The sequence below is a fragment of the Labrus bergylta genome, chromosome 6 (assembly GCF_963930695.1).
Source record: "Labrus bergylta chromosome 6, fLabBer1.1, whole genome shotgun sequence".
Lineage (NCBI taxonomy): Eukaryota > Metazoa > Chordata > Actinopteri > Labriformes > Labridae > Labrus > Labrus bergylta.
This window is the reverse complement of record NC_089200.1, coordinates 13173930-13189709: the sequence shown is the minus strand read 5'-3', so window position 1 is coordinate 13189709 and position 15780 is coordinate 13173930. Positions and strand designations below refer to the sequence as shown.

The 15780-nt window shown below is 41.6% G+C and overlaps 1 protein-coding gene across 2 annotated transcripts in view; it reads right to left on the bottom strand.

Annotated features, from left to right (window-relative positions):
• The window catches only part of ptprsa (protein tyrosine phosphatase receptor type Sa), a 224310-nt gene that overhangs the window by 164073 nt on the left and 44457 nt on the right, over positions 1-15780 (bottom strand). For both annotated transcript variants that reach the window (XM_065955772.1, XM_065955773.1), the window contains exon 2: positions 14629-14719. The gene's annotated coding sequence lies outside the window, so the exon portion shown is untranslated. The remainder of the gene's footprint in view (positions 1-14628; positions 14720-15780) is intronic.

The window sequence follows — 15780 nt, the reverse complement described above, 5'->3', positions numbered from 1 at the left end:
AATCAAAAGAATGGGAAGCAAAGAAACATGAATCCTTTGAGGAGCAAAATAAAACTCCTCCTGCTGTTTTTCTGAATTCATTAACTTGCTTTTCTAATTTAAAGGAGGGCGTGTTGGGTTTTGGAGCAGAGAGACAGATTGTGAAAGTAAACAAAAACATATTTTGCAAGGGAGGACAGAGAAGGTGAATCTGGGTTAAGTCTGCATGCAGAAGCTTGCCCTGACAAGGCTGTATAGCATACCTGTTTCCAAAATTCCAAAAACACATAGTATGTCCACATTAAAAAACCTATAAACAAAAAACAAACAAAAAACGAATGAGCAGATGCAGGAAAAAATAGTCAGTGAGGTTGTGCTTTCATTCAATATGGAACAAGACAAAAAACAAAATGCCAAAGGCATGAAGAAAGCTGTTTTGGTGTAAGTTAAGAATAGGTTTTCTTATTTTCTTCCTCTATTTTTGTTTGGAAAATGCTGCATGGAATGTGTGTACACTAGACACCCTGACACAAATATGTCAGGCTCAAGGGCTGCAATAAGTACTTTTTTTATGATTACAGAGATTCTCATACCTTCTACAGTTCAATACTAAAAGATCACTCATCTTCTTGTAGTGTCCGACTGTTCACAGTGTAGGAAGCTCACAATATTTACCGAGAAATGAACCAATCTAATCCCTGACGTTATTTTGTATCATTAACCTGTGCCAGAATATTCTAAATGTAAATAAAAGGAGTCAATAACTAAGACCTAAAACAGGTATTGTTCTGATTAAACAAATAAGCTCCAGTATTCTAGCAGACAATGACACTTGGCCAACTTCCCCTGCAGCTTTAAAAGAGTATGATCTTGAGTACAGTGGACTATATTACATAACATAATCACTAAGCATTGGTGGCTTTGCTGCCACAGCCTCATATCTAATGCAGAACTGCCACATCCAGACAGAGACCCAGTTCTTCTCACTGAGAATGTGCATGAATGTTGCCATTTGCGTGGTCTCTCCTTTATAGTGTGTGAACACTGTCTCTTACTCAATAATTGCAAGTGTTTCCTTTGCCTGCATATGTTGCAGAAAGCGAATAGTTAATCCACAAATCAAATAGGAGAGGAGGGGACGCTTTACAAGACACACTGCCTCCTATTTTCACAGTCAGACTAATTGCACCTTGTGTCGCTGGAGGAGCACTGATTTAGCTCTCAGAGCATATTAAAATGAATAAACACAATTAGCTGTGAGTGCAACCACGCCTCTGCACAGCGCACTTTTCTCTCTGAGATGACAGTCATTTCAGAGCAGTCGTTATTAACTGTGCTGTTGCGTCAAGTGCTCGGTGACTAATTGCAAAGCACTTGATGCCACCAAAATGCTCCTCATTTGGATTTGAATAAAATTAACAGGGCACAGGGTGGTAGAAAAATGGGACAAAGGCCTTTAACAAAAGGTATAAGTAAACACATACAGTACAGTTCGCTGATTACTGTTTTGGTTGCAAAATGGCTGAAATTATTCGTCGTGTTCTCAAGTGCACTCCACTTTCCAGAGAATTTCAGAAGACTGCCCCTGAAATCCTCCTGATCTGGTCATTCACGCTTACATTTGCCTTTGTCAATGCTGTTTGTCAATCACAATATTAACAACAGAGTTGAGAAGAACATACTGAAGAACAGAAAACAGAAGCAGTTCATTCACATGCAGGGAGATCGCAACACTCGTATGCATACAGTCTATGGTCATGTACCAATAACACTTTAAATAACAACCCCCTCCCACTCGCTTGAGGTGAATTCTCCTGATAATATCCTGCTGCATTCTCACATCAGATCACTTCTGTTAAAAAAAGGGGGGGCTTGCAGGAGAAACTCGGGATAAAGCCAAAGTAAAAAGTTTGGCTGTTTGCGTTCACACATACAGCTTACCCTGAAGACTTTTCAGGAGTTTTGTGCAAGTGTGAACAAGGCTATTGTGTACCCCTTTAAGAGACTATTGCATACATTTAAGTAGCTAAATACAGGTTTAGCAATTGGAAAGAAACATTATTCTTTAATTTAATTTTCTGAGTTTATCCAGTATGTTTACATCACTGAGTTTTACCGTTAAAGGTATTTGAAACAAAGAAGTTTGTGTTTGACTTTAAAAATGCAGCGATCAAACTTTATTTTTTTAAAGATTTATTTTTGGGCCTTTAATGGAGAGACAGGACAGTGGATAGAGTCGGAAATCAGGGAGAGAGAGAGAGTGGGGAAAGACAAGCGGGAAAGGAGCCACAGGCTGGATTTGAACCCGGGCCGCCCGCTTGGAAGACTACAGCCTCCATACATGGGGCGCGCGCACTAACTACTGCGCCACCAGCGCCCCTGTGATCAAACTTTTTAATTTTGGTACTGTGATTGTCAGTTTTACTTGAGTGTAGCATCCAGTAATAATAAATGTTCTTGAAGTAAAAAGCAGCTCGAGTGTCATTGTTCTGTAAAAGTCCTAAAGAAACTATATCAGCATAAGTTGGTTACGTGTCAAAATGTCAAACAAAAGAAAAACAGAAAAACAACAAGCAGTGCTGAAGCCGTAAAATGCATGACTATGGATAGCTAACAGTCAGCCTGTGGGGTGTATCTAGAAACTCCACCTCTCCTCCCTTTCTTTTCATCCCAATAAAAAAAAAAAATGAGAGAATGCACCCTACTGTTGAGGATGAGGGTATACAGGAAAAACAGCTCAGGAAGTAATAATTGCCAAGGAAATGAATTTCAAAACCCAGAGGAGGACACTTCTCCAAGACCTATGTACTTGGGGGGGGGACGGACATCATATCCGGGGCACAATTCAATTAGCTTCTCGTCCGAGTGTAGGGAAGGGAGCTCCGGGGAGAAATCAAAAGTTTTTTCCAATAAAATAAGTTTTCAAGGATGTAACGTTCACCCCCCCCCCCCCCCCCACCCCCTCTTCCTCCCTCACTATTCATTTCATTACAGCTGCTTACAAGCATGCCACTCACAAAGGCATCGATCTGCAATACAAATAACTATGTTAGATTGAATAAAACAGCACCTTACTGAGGCTGCTGTGACAGACGCTGGTCACGCTTAGCCGACTGTGCCTGGCAGCTCAGGTTTGGCATTTTCATTGCCTTTTGTCTTTCTTGCAGAGTTGTTTGACAGTGATCAGGGGTGATAAATTGTTCAATTAAAGCCACATTAAGAATCCAGAACACACTTTATACACACAGCCTCTTGGTATTCGTGTTGTCCAATTACTCTGAAGGACAAGACTCCTTCTTGCTTCTGACAATCAACATCTGACTCTCATCAGAAGACAAATGGGTTTATTTAAACAGCTGAGCAGATTGATTGAACCCTGGAATGGAAGACTGATGATTTGCAGTTGCGACAAAGGTAAAAAATAAGAAATTTCATTGCAAATGGAAGTGTTCTGCACAGAATTGGATTTATATAAACACGTACAGAATACCTTGACTTTTATCAGAATTGTGCAGCTTGATTCTCTGTTGTTTAATTTTTAGTTCTACACTGACCCTTGACCTCTCTTAATGTCAAGACACTTCTCTTCAACATCCATTAACATCTGGAACAAATATAAAAACAGGGTTTGGACTCGTCTCTTCAGTTACCCCCTGCAAAAGAAAAGCATTACTAATCTTTTTTTGGCTTGCAGTTGCTGTTGGGGTAGGAGGGGGAGGGAGGTAGGAGGGGGAGAGAAGGAGGGGGGGTAAAGTTGCCCCGGGAAGGTTTGGCCTTAAATGTTCTGATAAAATTAAGATCCATTGCAATGCAAATTGGACTCACTTGACTTGAGTGTAACGTTAGCCTGCCTTTATGGAAAACAGAAGAAGAAAAAGCTGGGCCATAGCCTGGAGCTGCATCTAAACTTTCCAACACAATCAGACAAAAAGTTACTTCTCAAGGCAGCAGATTTTTGCCTGGAGAAGAAGAAGTGATGCTGAAATATTAAAAAAGGATGTTCTACAAACATCAGAGCGATAACTTAAAAGAGCTCTTTGTTATACATGGATACACAAAATCTCAGTCTTCCAACCAATTACGAAAATCATATAGCCTAGCTCACAAGTGTAGCAAATCAAGACGAGAAACAGGTCTACTGCAGCCTAGTCTACCCCGAAAAAAAAAAAAAGATGATTTAACACTGATTTAAAAACAGAAATCCTACATCTGAATTTAGAAATTCAAAGAATCTTAGAATGATGACTCAATAATGTCATTTCATACCCATATTCTAATAGTAACATGTGACTGTGTTGCTTAGCTCTTAATGTCAGTGATGGACAGTAGGCTACCTCTGCGCACACAGCAGAATATCCTCATCGACTGAACGCTGCGAGCCTCGATGTTTTAAAACGAAGAATAATCGTCAAAAAAAAAAAAAAAAATCTCTCACGAGAATAGAGGTGCAGGTCTGTTTTAGAGATTATTGGCAACTTTGACTCAGTCCAGAAAACAAAACAAAAAGAGAGACCTGAAGTTGAGAAAAAAAAATGTTTGGTTCTTTCAAACACAGAGCTTTATTTCTTTTCTTTTCCTCCCCGGTAAACAGACCTCTGTTGACACTCGTGTAAACGCGTTATTGGGCAATTTGTGATTTATAATCAACTATGCATCATGCATTTTCCGTACACGACATTGTTTATCCTCTTTTCTAAAAGCACATTAAACATGCCGAGAGTATCCTATAACAAAAGAGGAAAAAGTTGCAAGGACTTACTTGAACGATTGGAGAAAAGTATATCTGAGGCTATCCCCCCCCACCCTACTTGGTTTACGGGGGACAGCTTTTAAAAATCCGTATATGAGTGAGCAGTGGTATTTCCTGTAAAAACCAGTAGCCTAACTTCACATCCCAGTCGGTGGAAAAATAAAACCGTTATATCCCACTTTCTTCCGCGGCAGAGCAGTCACTTGTTAACGGAGGGAGCGGGTATGAAATACTCCTTTTATTCCCCGTGTGTTTGTATTCCTTTCCCCCAGATGAGACGCTCCGAGGCAGAATCTCCTCGGTGAAAGAAAAAGAAAATACCCAATAATAATCCGTGCGCGACACCACCGCGCGTGGAGCTCCAATCTCTTTATTGGTGTGTCTCGTTATCTCCACGTCCCAGGTTTGGGTTCCTTTCTTCCCAAATCCACCTCGTACGGGCTGGGGGTGGGGAGACAGGAGTCAAATACACACCCCCCCCCCCCTTTTCACTCCCTCCTCTCCACTGCAGGGGGAAAAATACGGAGCCTCGTGTTGCGTTCACTGCCGCCTCATAAACTTCGTCTCTTGACTTCTCCCTCAATCGTAAATCCCACCACTTGGTGCATTCAAGCACGCTTTCGTCGGAAATCATAACACAAAGAGGCTTCTAACGAAACGAGTTACTGTGGCTGATGTTTCATTTTATAAACCTGTGCTGCAATGACGGAATGAAGAGGGCACAGATTGGAGAGCAGTGGTGCAATGACAGACACAAAAATAACTGTCTGAGCTGTGTGAGAGTTAAATGTGATTTGGTTAAAGTTTGTTTTTACGCCAGATAATTTCTCTATTTTCGATTTCAACCGGGAAAATACATTTTTTTTTATAGCTGAAATTATTCATACTTCTCATAAAATGTGCATTCTTGGTATTAATGCTATTTTCGATAGGCCTATTTATTAATCCGTATTTATTATATGTTATTGCATTTGCATTGCCTTTAAGACAAAAATACTTTTAAGTACCAAAATATATATATAATTGCGACATAGTGGCAATCAATGCGAAATTGTAAAAGGATTGGGTATTATTTGGAAGGAAAATGGTTGTTCAAACAAGGGTCAATTTTGGAATTAGCCTATCCCTTATCCTGCTGCATCACCATCCAACCCACAATATTATACTATGAATATGAATATATTAATACTACAAATTACAATGCCAGAACATGATTTCAATTTGGAAATGTTACTTTAATTGTCTGATGAATATTCCCTTTTCATTTGCCACATGTCCTGTTTGTCCTTGTGCCCCTTAAAATTTAAAAACTAATCAATTTTGCATAAATTGATTAGTTTAAGATATAATTTAAGAGATCATTAAAAATACAATAATCATTAGGAGCCACAATGTTTTACAAAAACAACAAAAGCTAAGTTTAAGGAGATGGCTGACTACTTATTTGCCTAAATGATTTTCAACAACTCTTAGTCAGTCTTCATCCTTACTACTTTCACTTCTCAGTAGGTAAGGAGGGATTGCACCATGGTTTCCTCCAATCACATCGGCTTTGAGCTGAAACAGCAGCTCTGACTGGCTGGTAGAATTTGAATTTGAATGGTGACAGCTGGTGTCCATTTTGACCAGCAGGGAGACAAGACACAGGCTGGAGAGGAGACACATCAATCAACTGACCAACAGTCAGCTACCAACGGTCAGCATATGTGCAGATCAGTGCTACAAGTTGCTTAACTCTCTTTGAGATTACATTCTCATCCAAGAACCGCTGCGATTCAGAAGGCAGTTGCAGCTAATTCTGGGATTTACAAGCCATTGTAGTCACTGGTGATGGAAATGCACCATACTTGGGCATTAAGTTCCTGGTCGTATGATAGATATGGAGAGGTATTTGACTGAATAGATTAGTCTTTGGAAGGCGGCAGCAATTTGTTAGGTGTAGTGCATTAAATAAGAGGCATCTCCTCTTCCATTGGAAGGAGAATATAGCCATATATTTTGTGTGAACTTTTCACGGTATGCTGGCGGTTATAGATGGGAACAGGCCCTTTAAAACAGACCTATCTCTGCTGTGTGTTGGCAGAAAGCCATGCTGAGCCACATGCAATCCTCCACTGCCCTCTCTCTGCTCTTTGTTTAAAACCCAGCGTGACATGTAACACACCATGAGAGGTGTGAAGGGTGAGGGGGGATTGGTGGGGACTAATCAATTTAGCTAGTGAGAAAAAACATGTGTTTATGTTGCGTAGATTTCTCCCTTGGCCTCTTATTCACACTGAAGCCCCTTATTTAATCAGGCCGGTAAATCTTAGCAACTCCCACTGCCATTCCCCAAGTGGCGTGAGCCTTAACATGGTAAATTTCACTAGGGTAGGGAAATGCGCTCAGTGGCCGAGGCTAGTGCTTTGGAAGGATAAAAAGAGCACTTACCGCCTGACATGTGCAATCCATAACAGAATAATGAGACTCCTCCACACTAGGATCTCTCTCCCCCTGCTCTCCCTCTCCACTTTTTGTTTTCCTTGTGAGTGTTCATAAACACCATGTAAATTCAGAGAGCAGAAGATGTGGCGAGGGCTCCAGGGAGAGCATTTCATCGTTTGCATCTTGTTACCGAATCATACAACAGAATGTAATGTGTGAAGATGCTCCAAACGACCACTGAACCTTGTCTTATGAACTGGCCTCCTTCTGTCAGCTGGTGTGCCTCCGAGTGAATATCAGCTCATCACTGTTGTCAAATCGAAGACACTGGCATGCAAGAAAACTGCATTTCAGGGTAAAAGAATTCATCTCAAATTATAGATAAGTACGAATACATTATGTATGGAATAGAGTTATCTAAAAATATGTATTTTAGCTGTCAAAGGACTTTGTTACATGAAACTGAACATCAGCATGAAATGCACTTAACAAGTTGCAACCTCTGTGACTGACAAATTAAGCCAAATAGGTGCCAAAATCTGCAGTTCCCAAAATGTCCACCTGAGGAATTAATACATCCATTGTGGATCCTTCACAATGAAAAATTAATGGTATCCTCCCCGTTAAAAAAATAAGATATATGAATAGCCTTATCCAGCAAAAACCAAAAGAAATCAGTTTTGGGCCATTTACTCTAAGAAAGGCTTAGAACACATAATATGTTCTTTTAAACAGACATCAGTAAGAGGTATGTCACTATCAAAGTGATCAGTAAACAGTATTTTCTTAACAGAAAAGCATATAATTGAGTCAGGTTTTTCTTCAATTTATTTGACCAAACTCAAACGTCAGGCAAAGATCAGAATGTTAAGAACGTATGAACTCTGTTTAAGTTTAGCTTGTCCAGAGTTACATTCTCACAGTCCTTCCGTCCCCTGTCCTGTTTTTACTCCATGTGAGACTGATCAGAAAAGAAGCTTCCTTTCTTATTGTCTCCTGCTCCCCTCCGTTCATCTGTCACCCCTAGGGGTTGAGGCACAATCACCTCCGATCGTAGCAGGCTATCGCTCACCCTGTCCCTGGAGGCGACAGCCCACTTACTGCCAAGCACGCGCTCAAATGGAGGACGTTTCATCACCCCGCCGAAAAACACAATTAAAAACAACGTTCAGTCGGCGGCCCTCGAGAGCCAACCCCATGTCGCGACTTTAGTTACTCTGAGCCTTCCTCACCCTCTTGGATATTTACTATCCCTGTGGTTGACCGTTTGTCAGCGAAGTTGGGAAGTGTTCTGTGGAGTTTCAGTGCAAACAAGACACTGAAAGGAGGAGAGAAAGTGGACCGGCGCTCAGTGTTGAATGCTCTTTTCTCAGAGAGCCATTCACTGCCTTCGGTGAACATGTAGCCTCAACAGTTAGCTGATAACTGACTCTCCTCTTGGCTCCTTTTTCTCCTTCACTTTAGGAAGCCAAAATGGAGGATCGTGTGCTGAGAGTCTGTGGTGATGGGCAATTTGCTTTACACACAAACACACAGCAAACAGGAGCAAAGGCAGACTGACGGCTATTAGAGTGCAACGATGCTCCCTCTTATCTCCCACCGCGATAGAGATCTACAAAGAGCTTGAGAGAGATTATGAATTCATTACCTTGATACACGAGTGAGCGCTGCGATAGACAGGAGTTTGAGAATGGAGACAGGTGGTGAGGTGGGTGTACTGGGAGGGGCCGTGAATTACATGCTGCTGGCTAGAGAATAAATCTGTCAGTTCTTTTCGCGTTCCTAGAAACTTCAACGCTCTTCAGATGCCACGGTGCATATGTGGTTCATATGTTTTTCATTAGAAGCCAGGAATCCAAGTATTTAAAAAAAAAGAAGGAGCCAAGCATCTGTGAACTGTGTTATATTCATGATTCTGCACATATTCAGTGCTGCTGTTCACCGGTCCCAATGAAGAAGTTAAACAATGGCCTTTGTGGGAAAGAAATCAGATAAATATCTAAATTTTGGGGGGATTTGTGAGCATAATGCATGAGAGCTGGTATAACCCTGTTCGAGGGCTTTTTTGTCTTTCTTTCACCAAACACTCACTTTATACTCCTGCCACTCTTTTTTTTCCTGCAGCTCTGCAGTGCATTTCTTTTCTAACTGACTCTCTCTCAATATGACTCTTTTTTTTTTTCTCCTCGCAGAGTCTTTTCCCTCCAGCTCTGTTGAACTCAGCTGGCATTTGGAGGCAGGTGAAAGAGCGCAGCTAAATAAACCAAAGAAATTCAGAAAAGAAAGAGCGAGGGCAGAGGGAGACAAAAACACAGACAGAGAAGGAGTGTTTTGTAGGACTGTGTTTAGAATCCTATTTAAGCGTTGTCTTCTATGGTTTGCCCAATGCTTGCACTTACAGGGAAGAGGGTTAGTTGAACTGTACCTGTTTTTGAATGAGTAAATGGTTTGGATTGATGGCTTATTTTGTTCTATAATTTCTGTTTTTAGGATGCTAATGAGCACTTTTACTGACAGATACATACCTGTAATGAAACACCACCATTTACAGTAAATGCACCTTTCAGCTAGTTTGGAAACACATCCTCTATTGTTCAGAGGCCTTGCTGAAACAAGCCAGTGTATAATTTATGTTGTGTGTGGGGGTGTTTTATGTCGTAGTATATCATTACTCTGTGTACATGTGTATGTGTGTAGCGTCCCGTGAATATATCTTTTGTATGTTTGAGTGCCTCGGAGTGATTTTCGATGTGCTGTGTGTGCATATATGTCTTTCACTGCGTGCACGGGCCTTTCAGTGTGTGTCATTGTATACTGTGTACTGTATGTGTGCATCTGAGTGCCTTTAATGCTTGGGGTTCAGTGTACATGTACAGATAAAAGTATGGCTTTCAGCAAGTGTTTGTGCACAGGGCGTGTGCATGTGCGTGCGTGTGTGTGTGTGTGTGTGTGTGTGTGTGTGTGTGTGTGTGTGTGTGTGTGTGCAGAGAGAGCGTGAGCGATGAGTGATGCCAGAGGTGGTTTTCTACCAACCTCTCCACTGGCTTGCTGGCTCACTAATGGCCTCCTCAGTGGGTTGGCTGACCGACTTGCTGGCTCTCAGTGGCTCTATCTTCCTTATTTGGTAATAGAGAGTTGGTGTGTATGTGTGTGTGGGGGAGGAGGAAGAGGGGGGGAGGGGGGGGGGGGGTGATGGTGGCAGAGGGGAGTAGCGGTGCTCTGTTTACATGCCGGGTCAGGAGGTCAGAGCACCAGAGTGCCATGGAGCAAACACAGATCACTTAAAGACAGTACGAGAGAAGGGCGAGTCATCGCTTCACAGCCATCAACTGGATGGATCTGGGCAGATTCACCGTGATATAGTGTGATAAAGTGTGTGTGTGAGTGTGTGTGTGTGTGTGTGAGGGGCGGGTAGAAAACAGTACAGACTCTGGTGAAACCTAAGGGGGAAAAAAAAAAAGCTCCTACAGGTAATTTCCACACACATACACACTGTTCCCTCTCTCTTGCTCCGAGGCCCAGGACAGTTGAGGGGAGTCAGTGCAAAGGAAATTAAAGGCAACCATCCTTATAGTTTTGCTCTTGTCCGCTTGGCTGCCCACATGCCTGCCTGCCTGCCTGCTTTCCTTGCCTTGCCTGCGTTCCCTGGGCAATGTTTATGCTGTGCCCTGCCCAGGACAGAATAGATTCGCCCACACAGCACTGTGCTCTCAACCAGAACCTAAGTAGGTCTGGCAAGCTCGAGCCACAGTCCCATTCACTCTCTCTCCTCTGGATTAGGCCCCTACGGCCCGGGGCAACACAGCGATGACTGCATTAATAGACTGAAGATAGCATCTCTTCACTCCACCCTAAAAATACATATCAAAGTCTTTTCTATTCGGACACATCAGCAGGTTGTTTGTTTTCACCCATCAGCTTCCTAAAGTTTGGCAGGAGAGTTTGCAAATTACTTTGGGAAACTTAGGTTTGAAGTTCTGCCTGTCTTTAGGGGTCAGCCGTAGCCTTTCAGGTGCTTTAAAATGCATTGTGCAGATGGGTTCAGACTCATAAATACTTAACATGTAATGGCAGAAATTAGGCCAGAATGTGTCCCCAAGTATCAAAAAAGCAATTGTCTCATTGCAATACAAAACATAAAACAAAAAAAGGGACTTCTTAAAATTCATCACGCTGCCTAGTTTTCCTCCATCACTGTGAGCAAAGTGTTATAAGCGAAACCATCTTTCTATCCCAAATACCATGAAATTACATGCGCTTGCATAATCAAATTCATTACCTCCAAACTTGGGGTCAATTTACATTTCTTTAAATGCGGCTACAAACAACTGAAGCATGTTTAATTGAATAATGCTAATTCATTGCTGTGCTTTTTTTTTGTTTTCTCTCCTTATCATGCATATTGGAGTTGTGGCTCGTACAGTAAACGTGCAGTGAAGGCAACTTCTGTGATGAGTTTGGTGGCAGCTTGCAGGGCACATTATCCAGCCTGTCAGACACCCGGAGTCATGGTACAGATAACTGGGCTCTGTGAGAACACAGTGCCTCTTGACGCCAGCTGTACAGATTAGCAAAGCTTTGTTTAATTGTGCTTCTAAGGTCCTCGGAGCCACTTAAAAAACTACTGCTCTCTTTTTTTTTGCTTAGAAATTATGTTTAAAGTGCAGCCAACAGTTTCTGCTGCCTGTTCATTCAGGTGCAAAGGCCTCTGGGACTTGGCCGAGTCAGAGACGATGCAGAGGGAGGCATCTGAATCAGCAAAGACTGCGGAGATGCAGGTAAGAATCAGACTTAAAAAAGATGTCAAAATGTAACATGTAAGCACATCATGCAGGGCAATAACACAAATTTTTGTAAACTTAGAGTTTATTCTTCTCTTATTATACGTCCACATGTCAAATATTGTTTGTGTTATATTAATTGCAATAATGGGTAAAGTGATTTTAAATGATTATAAGTTTGTAAACAGTATTTTTACACGCATTTCCCGACTCCCCTCCCCACTGTTTTTAACAAACATAACTAGAACCTGTTGACATCGGACTGACTTTTACAAGACAAGAACGGACAAGCTGATCAACATTTTTGAACATTAAAAAGAACATTTTTTGAACTGCTGGAGAGGGCTTACAGCTGCAACCGCACATCTCTCCTTTGTGCGGGACTGACCTCTCTTATGTCTGTGCTTTGTGTGTTGCACCCTCAAGGCCTGATACCATTCACTTGTGCTGCCTGCTGGAGAAGCCTGATTGGTGCGCAGCTGCAGTAAAACAATTAACCAATCAGAGGAGAGCAGCAGCAGCAGCAGCTGCAGACACACACACTCTCTAAGAGCTTGACGAGCCATTACTCTGGGCCCAGCTCTGTTGTGTTCAGCTTTACACTGTGCCTCTCGCTGTCTGGGTCTGTATTTGTTAAATGTTCTAAAAAAAAAAAACTCTTTCTGTTGTCAGAAGTGTTCTAAGACACTAGTGTTGTGTGGCCCGGTGGATTTGGTTAGTTAGTGTGGGTAAAACTTTTAATTTTCATTCATTTTCACCTTATTCAAAACACTTACTTAGAAAGTTAAACACACTTGCAGAGAGCAGCTTTTGAATGTCTTTGAAATCCTCTGCTGATGTGTAAATGACACAAATTCAGGCAGTGAAACTCCCTGTGTGCTCTTTTAGTTTCCAGCCTGTTGAGCCCACAGTGGGGGGTCCAGATGTGCTGTCTCTCCTATCCACTGTTCATGCAGTCAGATGAAAGCAGGTCACTGTTTCTTTGCAATCATCACATCCCAATATGTCAAATACATACAGCTGAGACGAGTGGCCTCCAGCAGTAAGGTGACTAGAAGCTGCTCCACCCCCCACCCCCAAGAATGGACGTCTGGACCCTCCATCTGATCTGACATCCATTAGCTCACACTCATCCGCAGTTAGTGCATGTCCGCTGCTCTGCCAGCAGCACTAATAATCAAGAGATGATATTGAAATGAGGAGGGGATGTGCAGTGTATGGAATGGCAGTGGAGTCAACTACAGTAGACTTTTCAGTTCAGAATTAAGCTCTCCACTGGACTGGAGCTGCAGACGCGAGGACATAATGCCGTACGAGCGAGAGATTGCATTGTGACATAATGGTGTTATATGTGGATGAATGGTATTAATCTACAGGGACATATAGAGTGGATACGTCATGTACAATTAAAGGGTAGGAGTTCATTGCATAATTGATAACTACATAAAAAATAAAATAAAATCATATTTATAAACATTTAATTTGGTAAACTGTTGAAGGAATAGCTTGTGGTTAATTCTACAATCTAGGCCATAAAATACATGTTTAATAAATAGATAACACAGCTATAATAAAAAAAAGAATAATTAATTGCATGCTATGTAACTGTTTTTTTAATCTTGTGATGATGCAGTATTAAATAATACGTTAAAGCTACTATGAGGAGTTTTTAGCTAGTTATTAAACAGACTTAAATGTATACTGATGTCTCTTCATGGCTTACAAAGGGAAAAAAAGACACAGTTCTTTATAGTTATTTTAATGCTTCAAACCGCTGCCGGGGGGTCGATGTCAGAAAAAGTTTTTAGATGCATCTGATGAAACAGCCTTCTTAGCATTTTCCAACAACAAAGACTCTTGATGAGTGATATATTTGACTGGTAAAAGTAAGCAAGGTGACAATATGTCTCAAAAAACCCACACAAACCCACCTACACAAGCTTAGGAAAACAATCAGCTAAGAGCTGATACATAAAGCTTTGACCAGGGGTTACCAAAATTGACACAATCTGAAAGTTTCTCACAGGAGCTTTTAAGCAAATTCAAAAACAGTACGTGTTGAAACATTTAAAATGATTTTGCACTTACTGGTGAGACAACAGGATGCGTGACAGCATCCAGGTCTGAAAAGCACCACTGTGGTTTGGCTGAATGAAAGAAGTGCATGAGTACAGGAGGAGCTCCTCAGTGCCAACCTGCTGTGACAGGTGGATGATAGCTCTCTGTCTGCCTCTGCTTAGCTGTCAATATAGATGGATGTGTTTAGCACCGGGAGCACAGAAATATGTAAAGGGAGTTGACACACTTTGTGTTCTGGTGATCATTGAAAAGGGGATGTGAGGACATTGGAGCAGCAGCTTTTCAACCAAGCTTAAGTGAAGTTTCAGACTGTTTTTGAAAAACATTTTATCCAAACTGGTGATCACATGATTACACTCAACATCTTCAGAGCAAAAAGTACGAGTTCAAAGCACTTTGATGATCAAGCAGTGAATATGACCAGCGTTCTCTGGGTGTAGCCCAAGGGCGTACTCTTTTATGGAAATGTTTCTTGGCACAAATAAAAGAAGAATATGGATAGACTATCTAAATAATCGGGATTTGAAACTCCATCCGGAGAACTAAAATCACTTTTCTATTATGACAGTTCACTGTTTAGAAATATTAGAATAAATAAATTATGAGACCACTTACCACTGGGTAGTTTTCAAAACCTCTTTAGCTTCATATCTTCAGCTGCTCCAGCGGCTTCTTCTTCTTCTTCTTGTTACTCGGTCACTCGTACCTTTAAAGTAGGAGGAGAGGGAGAGAAAAGGAGGGAGTATGAAAGAGAAACATTAATGAAAGGGACTACTAAATGAACTGCCTCCTCAAGTGGTAGGTGGGGGAATTGAACAAACACTGAGATGAGTTTTTTTTCTCTCTCTCTCTCTCTCTCTCTCTCTCTCTCCTGATGCTCCTTGCCCTTTATGACCACAGGACCACAGTTCGTGGGTGAAGAGGAGGCTTGCTGCTGATTGCCTGAGATCGCTGGAGTGCCAATCTGCATGAAATCCCTTCTGGCTTTTTTTGATCATTTTCCCCTTCACATCTCTAATGAGCCTGGTCCAAAGTCTCTCTCTCTCTCTCTGGGTCTGTGTGTGTGTGTGTGTGTTCACACAAGTATGTTAGATCTGCATGTTGGATAAATTTGTGGTTCATATTTATTCTATAATTTATTCTTAATTTACATATTGTTGTGCAATAGTACCTGAGATTTCATGTGTCTCTGTATGCTTTAAGCATCTGGAGGCTATTTCTCCTGCATCCCTCTCTCTGTATTCAGTTGATACTCTCAGTCAGGTGTGTAGTGCTGGGGGGCCGTGGGTCCACCCTAAGGAGCTTCCACAGAGCGGCTGAGGAAGGTTATCTCCAGTGAAAGGTCAGAGGAGCTCATCATTACAATATGCCCAGAGTCTCTAGTCCTCAAGATAACGATATGAATATCATTACTGGAAAGCACGACGGGTGCATGATCGATTAACACAGACACTGAGGCACCTATCAGAGGGTTTCCCTTAATGCACAATGCAGCTGTTGCAGTGTTTTCACTGAGTATATGTGGGAAAAAAAATTAAATATACAACATTTATGCAGGTTCTGCATACTGAGATCAAATTACTATGCAGATACTGTGGAGTGCAGGTAATGAGAGCACATAATTCATACCAAGTGCAAATGCACTGCCCATGATTTGGTATCATTATCCACAGGGCATAGGATCACTATGTGTTTTCATGCTTTGATTTCTTGAGTTAATGCTGACGGCTTCTACGGCCATTAAATCTGCGTCTTTAAGTAATTAAG